Source organism: Gavialis gangeticus, unplaced genomic scaffold (genome assembly GCF_001723915.1).
Source record: "Gavialis gangeticus isolate Ggan-Ray unplaced genomic scaffold, GavGan_comp1, whole genome shotgun sequence".
Classification (NCBI taxonomy): Eukaryota; Metazoa; Chordata; order Crocodylia; family Gavialidae; genus Gavialis; species Gavialis gangeticus.
Genome location: NW_017729022.1, coordinates 161,008,079 through 161,014,269, shown reverse-complemented (window position 1 = coordinate 161,014,269; position 6,191 = coordinate 161,008,079). Strand labels below are relative to the sequence as shown.

The 6,191-nt window shown below is 49.4% G+C and overlaps 1 protein-coding gene across 1 annotated transcript in view; it reads right to left on the bottom strand.

The window, feature by feature from the left end:
- TRAF5 (TNF receptor associated factor 5) overlaps positions 1-5,107 on the bottom strand; it is a 69,444-nt gene extending 64,337 nt beyond the window's left edge. The window contains exon 1 of the mRNA XM_019516418.1: positions 5,088-5,107. The gene's annotated coding sequence lies outside the window, so the exon portion shown is untranslated. The remainder of the gene's footprint in view (positions 1-5,087) is intronic.
- Positions 5,108-6,191: the final 1,084 nt, after the last annotated feature.

Genomic DNA, 6,191 nt, shown 5'->3' with positions numbered 1-6,191 from the left:
CCCCTCGCTATATGGTAAAACTGATAAAAGGATCAGGATCTGACTCCTAGTTCTGCACTTTACTCATTGGATACCTCCTCTGCTTCTACTTGTCTATTTTTAAAATACACTGTTAAGCCAAGATAGAAAGATCTACACTGCTTCCTAAACCCTTTCTAAGTCTGGTTTCAGCCCCTTGTACTTCACTGAGATTGTTCTCACCAAAGCCTCTTAGTTTTTCTCTTAAAAAAAAAAAAAAAAAAAATCATCTTCCCTGATGAGCTTCATTCTCTCCTGGTCTCCTTAACAGATTCACAGCAGCTTAGGGCTGGAAGGGACCTCATGAGATCGCTGGGTCCAGTCCCCCTGCTCTGGGCAGGAAAGACTGCTGGGGTCAAATAGCCCCAGCAAAGTGTGCATCCAGTCTCCTTTTGAAGATCTCCAGGGAGGTGCCTTAACCACCCCAGCTGGGAGTCTATTCCAGAGTCTGGTCACATGAACCATGAAGAAGTTTTTCCTTACATTCAGTCTAAAATCTCCTAGGAGTTTATGACCATTGCTTCTGGTTTTCCCCTGGGGCGCTTTGGTGAATAGTTGTTCGCCTGGCCCCTGATGCTCTCCCCTTACATATCTGTAAGTTGCCACCAAATCCCCACAAAGTCTTCTCTTCCATAGGCTGAACAGTCCCATATCTGTCAGCTTTTCCTCATATGGCTTGCTCTTCAGGTCTTTAATCATACAAGTGGCTCTTCCCTGGACTCTCTCAAGCTTCTCCACATCCTTCTTGAAGTGTGGTGCCCAGAACTGGACGCAGTACTCTAGCTGCAGTCTCACCAATGAAGAGTACAGCAGGAGAATAACTACTCCCTTAGTTTTGCTTGAGACACATCAGTTGATGCATGCCAGCATATTGTTTACTCTGCTAACTGTAGCATCACACTGGTGGCTCATTCATTTTATGGTCAATCATGGCCCTCAGGTCCCTTTTGGACGTGGTGCTAGCTAGCGTGGCACAGCCAAGCCTGTAAATTTGTTCCAGATATTTCCTCCCCAGATGGAGCACTTTACACTTCTCAGTGTTGAACAGCATCTGGTTCTGGTCTGCCCATTTAACTAATCTGTCTAGGTCCTCCTGGATCATCAACCTACCCTGCGACGTGGCCACACTCCCCCAAATCTTAGTGTCATTGGCAAACTTTGCCAGTGTGCTTTTCAACCCCCTCCCCTCCCCCATCCAGATCACTGATGTTGAAGTTGAAAAGCACCAGTCCAAGTACCAAACCCTGGGGGACCCTCACTGGCTACCTTCTGCCAGATCAAGACAGATCTGTTTATTAGTACTCTATGCATCTGACCCTACAGCCAGTTTCCCACCCATCTGACAGTTGAATTGTTGAACCTGTAGTCCCCTAGTTTTACCTTGAAAGCCTCATGGGACATTAAGTCAAAGGCCTTCCTCTATCTCTAATCACTTCTTTAGCATACCTTTCAGCCAGTCCTCTTTATTCCTTTCACTTTCTGTGGGGATGTCATGGGCCTCCATTTTTACTCTTCTCCTCCTCTCCCTCTACACCTTATTGCTGGGTATTTTATTTGTAAACTCATATGGAACTATCATCTCTAAGATGATTACCCACAGACCTCTCTCAGTATTCCAGATTTGTATTCGTCTGTCAGAACTAAAATCTCACCCTGTCCCTCTGACACCTTGTGAATGACTAATCATCATCTGAAGTTCTATGCAACTAAAACACTACTCTTAATCTTCCACCTCCAGTCCCACAGTCTTCCCAGCTACTTCTTATGTCAAATCACTGGAGACAATATTAATCACCCAAGTAGCATCTTGGACTCCAATACCGTAAATTCCCAAATCCAGGCTATCCCTAACTACTACAGATGCTTTCTGCAGGACACAGATAAGATATGGCCTTTCCTCTACATATGCACAGACAAAACTCTTAGTTCAGAATCTCATCATCTTACTTCTTAGTTACTGTCACATGTTATCCTGGCCTGGACAAACAATCTTGCCCCACTGATACTCAGTCAAACACTTCTGCAAAAATAATTTTCACACATCATTGCTTTGACCCTGAAACCACACTTTTTGCATCCGTCTACAGGCTCCCTCTTTCTATTGACTCAATTATAAGCTTATTTTCAATTTCAAGGCTCTTCATAACTTATCTCCACCCTACCATTTCTCATTCAATATCAAAAGATAGAAGCCTACCTCAGATCAGCCCACATTGTCAAGCTGCATCATTCTCACTTGTTTCAAAACCTAACAAGCATCTTTGTACTTTCTCCCAGGCTGCCCCTCAACCTTTGGGGGAGCTCCCTATAAACGACCACAAAGCCACCTGGCTACCCTCCTTGAAACTCTCCTTTGCCATGACATCTACAAAACACTTAACAACCGTTAGGCTATCAGGGGATTATGTGCACCAATACAGATGCATTGCTTTTTTTGTTCTGTGTTTGCACTAAGCTTCATACAGTGGGATCTGGGTCCACAATTAGGAGATTTAGGCACTGCAATAATATGATTAATAAAATCACTGTGGATGCTTTTGGACTGAATACACCACATGCCCCACTAATGCACAGAGCAATTATGCAATTAGCACTACAGGAGATAATCAGCTAAAGCATTGCTTCTGGTAATAGAGTGATGAAGCATCTGAATTTTTCTGCTTATTGTTAATTTTTGTGCACTGCTAAGAAAGTATTTCAGCTGGAATGGTTTAAAAATAGAAGGTTATTACTAATGCAAGTCTAGAGACATCCCTGACCTGAATACCTTGACAGCTATTTCTTAGTAAACAGAGCATGGCAGCCTTTCAGCCACCCTATGTATATAACAAAGAAAGATTATTCTGGCTGCTGGCAGAAACCACCAATCATATTAACAAAAACTAAATCAATGCCAAGCTTTAATTAAAAATGCAGGAATAGTTTTTTTCCTACCAGATGGCTGAAGATACCTGGTCAAAGCTTTACTCTTTTGACACTCCCAGAATTTACCATTAATATAACCACATGGTTGTTGTATATGCAGGCTTGAGAAACTATCCTCCCCTACCCCATTCAATTCAGTTGGTATCAGCACTGGTTTTCAGCATGGATTTTCTGCGACCAAAAAAAGAGTCAGACCTGCTGGGCAGACATTTGTTAAGAGAGTTCCTCTGCTTCCAATGTGGCTCTCCTTCCAGTCTCCCAAAAACCCAATTACAAGGCATGCTAAAAGGTCTATATCTTCTGTTGAACATTAGTGGGGGGATGAGGTGTGCTGTTAGAGGAGTAGAACTGAGCAGAACTATAATTGTGTGTGCTAGTCCACATCATCTTGCAGTTTGCTAGTGAACATCTATCCTTGTAAGAAGAAATGCCCATGACATTTAACTGTGGGTAAAGGGACCTAAACCCTAAGTTGGGCTTTTTATTTACACTTTCATAAACAAGAAGGAATAAATCAAACGCTGTGGAACAGAGGTTTCTTTTTAAAAAAGATGAGGATAGAGCAGGTAACCTTTAGAGCACATTATCTCTGATCAATTTCTTGAAGGAGATCTTGTCACACAGGCAAGTAATAGAGTATCATAGATATGTCTAAGTTAATACAACAGGAAAGCACTAAGAAGCATCTCAAATATAATAAAGAATAGTCAACCCTCCAAAAGGAGGTGGCTGCCTTGACAGCTCAGTTATGTAAATCTGGCCTTTGGGAATGCTGCTCCACATTCCAATGCATTACTAACCAGGGGGTCACAAATACCATGACAAAGAAAGCCTCCTTTCTTAAAGGACAGGGCACATGCATTCTGAGCCCAGCACTCTGCATGCACCTCAGGCAACACCCAGCCAGCCATCCCAACACCCACATGCACCCATCTAAAGGAGCCTCCATAAAAAGCAACAAAGCCAACAGTGACCAGCTTCTAGTGGCAACCCAAAAGCCTAGCACAAATAGCTGCTCAATAAAAAAAAATCATGGACTAAATATAGACATTCGATTTATGACACATTATAACCTGCCTGGCATTTGACTTCCCAGGTACCTACACACTGTTTAGCAGCTACATTTATTCCCTTCCCCACCCCACCCCAACTTGTCTCCCGCCCACCAACTCCTCAATTTACATCTTCACTGACTGGCTTTCTTGCACGCACAGGAGCCTCTGGCTTCTTTACTATTCAATCTACCCAGGAAGAGCACATGCCAGCTGCAGATGCTTCTTCAGCCTGATGAAGGGTATTTATACCCGAACGCTTGCAAAAAAATAAATTTTCCAACTATGTCTGTCTAATAAAAGACATGAGATTTACCCAACGAATCCTGTCTGCCTATGTCCTTAGACCAACACATCTACAACCTACAGCCCTAACACAAACAGCCACATTTCTAAGAGGCCCCCGGCTCTACTCGGGAGGGCTGGGTCTCCACTTGCTGTGGCTGTACCTAGCTCGGCAGCACTCTCACTGGACGAGCTCAGTTCTCAGCGCCTGAAAACGTGCTGGAGATGCCAATGTGGGGCTGGCTGTACCCGCACTGGTCTGAGGAGATGCAGGTGGAGGCGTGGTGGAAAAGGCCCTGGTGGCAGCCTGCTGGCTCTCCCTTTGGGCTCTGCTGCCGCCTGACCTCAGCCAAAAAGCAGAGAAGCCAGACTCTGGGCAAGACAGGATGGGCAGCCTTGTTATCTAGGATTCAGGTGATGGTTATAGGGGGGTAAGGGTTGGACAGGGTTGACCCTGACTCAGGTAGCGTCCGTTCCAGCCCTACTTCTCCAGGACGCTGGGACCTCGGCTCTGGGGTCCAGCACGGGCATCCAGCCACCTCCAGCGCAGCCCCGCGATGACGCCCCAGGGGGATCCCCAGCTCCTCAGGCATCCCCCAGGCGGCACCCGGGGTGGGGTCCCGCCCCGCCCCGCCGGTTACACGTGGAGGCGGCAACGTGACTCCCCGCAGCTGAGCCCCGCTCTCGGAGAGCCCCAACTTCGAGCCTTTCCCGTCCCGACCGGCGCTGGGCGGGCTGGGCTCGGCCCGCCGCCGCCGACACAAAGGGAGACAAAGGCGTCGCCCGTCCCGGCCCCAAGCCACTCACCCGGCGGCGCCCCCTGCTCCGCGGCCACGGGCTCCGTGCCGTGGAACCAGCTGCAGCTGCAGCAGCAGCAGCAGCAGCAGCCGCCGCCGCTCCCGACTCCCGCTCCTCCTCCCGCGGCCAGGCCCCGTGCCGCAAACTTTCCCGCCCCGGCACCAGGGGCTCCGCGCTCCCTGAGGCGGGGCGGGGCGGGGCGGAGCTAAGCCGCAGGCACCGCCCCTACTGCAGCTGCGCCGCCTTTGGCTTTCCCGCCGCCGGGCTGGGCTCGGCCGGCCCCTGCCTGCGTGACGGCGCCGCGGTGGCCTCTCCGGGCACCGCGCCGCCTACACTCTCTCGGAGAGGCTGGGCAGGGAAGGCACCGGGAAGCCCTGTCTCAGGGACACAGACCAGCCTCCGGGACCTAGGCCATTCAGCTGCCTCCCACAGCTTCCTGCCAGGGGCCAGCAGCTGAACGGCGTCCCTGGGTTAGTTAGAAGCATCCCTCAGCCCTTCCCCCTGGTGGGGGCGAGGAGTTCACAGGGCAGCCAGAAGGAGCAGGCAGCTCTGGGCTGGCAGGCCAGGCTGCTGAGTGACCACCTGCGCCTTTCTGCCCTGAAATCAGCCCTAGGAGCTTCTGTCCACCTCCTTGTCGTGTGCCACAGCAGCTGGTTTAAAACATCAAGTCAGCAACCCCCACCGCTGTGGTGTTTAACTGTCCCGTTCTGGGGAGTGCCACTCACCCCTGCTTTAATGTCACCAAAAGGGAGTGTAGCTGGGAAGAGACAGCACCGATTGGCTTTTAAGGAGCTGGCACGCGCCTTAGGGCTGGCCCACGTCCATCAAGTGTAAAGCTTGGGGCCCAGTCCATTTCAAGCCCTGGTTTTGCAAAGGTTTAAATAGGCCCTATGGACTTGCCAGGAACTGCCTGCATAAGTAGGTAGTTTTACATTAGCCTGAAGCAGGAAAAAATACTGGGGGGGGGGGGCACTGCAGGGCCAGGACACACTGGTGCTGTGTGGTGGTGATGGTGGCGGCACCAAGCAGCACCAAGCACCGCTGCTGCCGCTGGCCTCCATGAAATTAGTTCAGGGTGGCACTCTATATTAAGGAGGAATACACATCCTCATC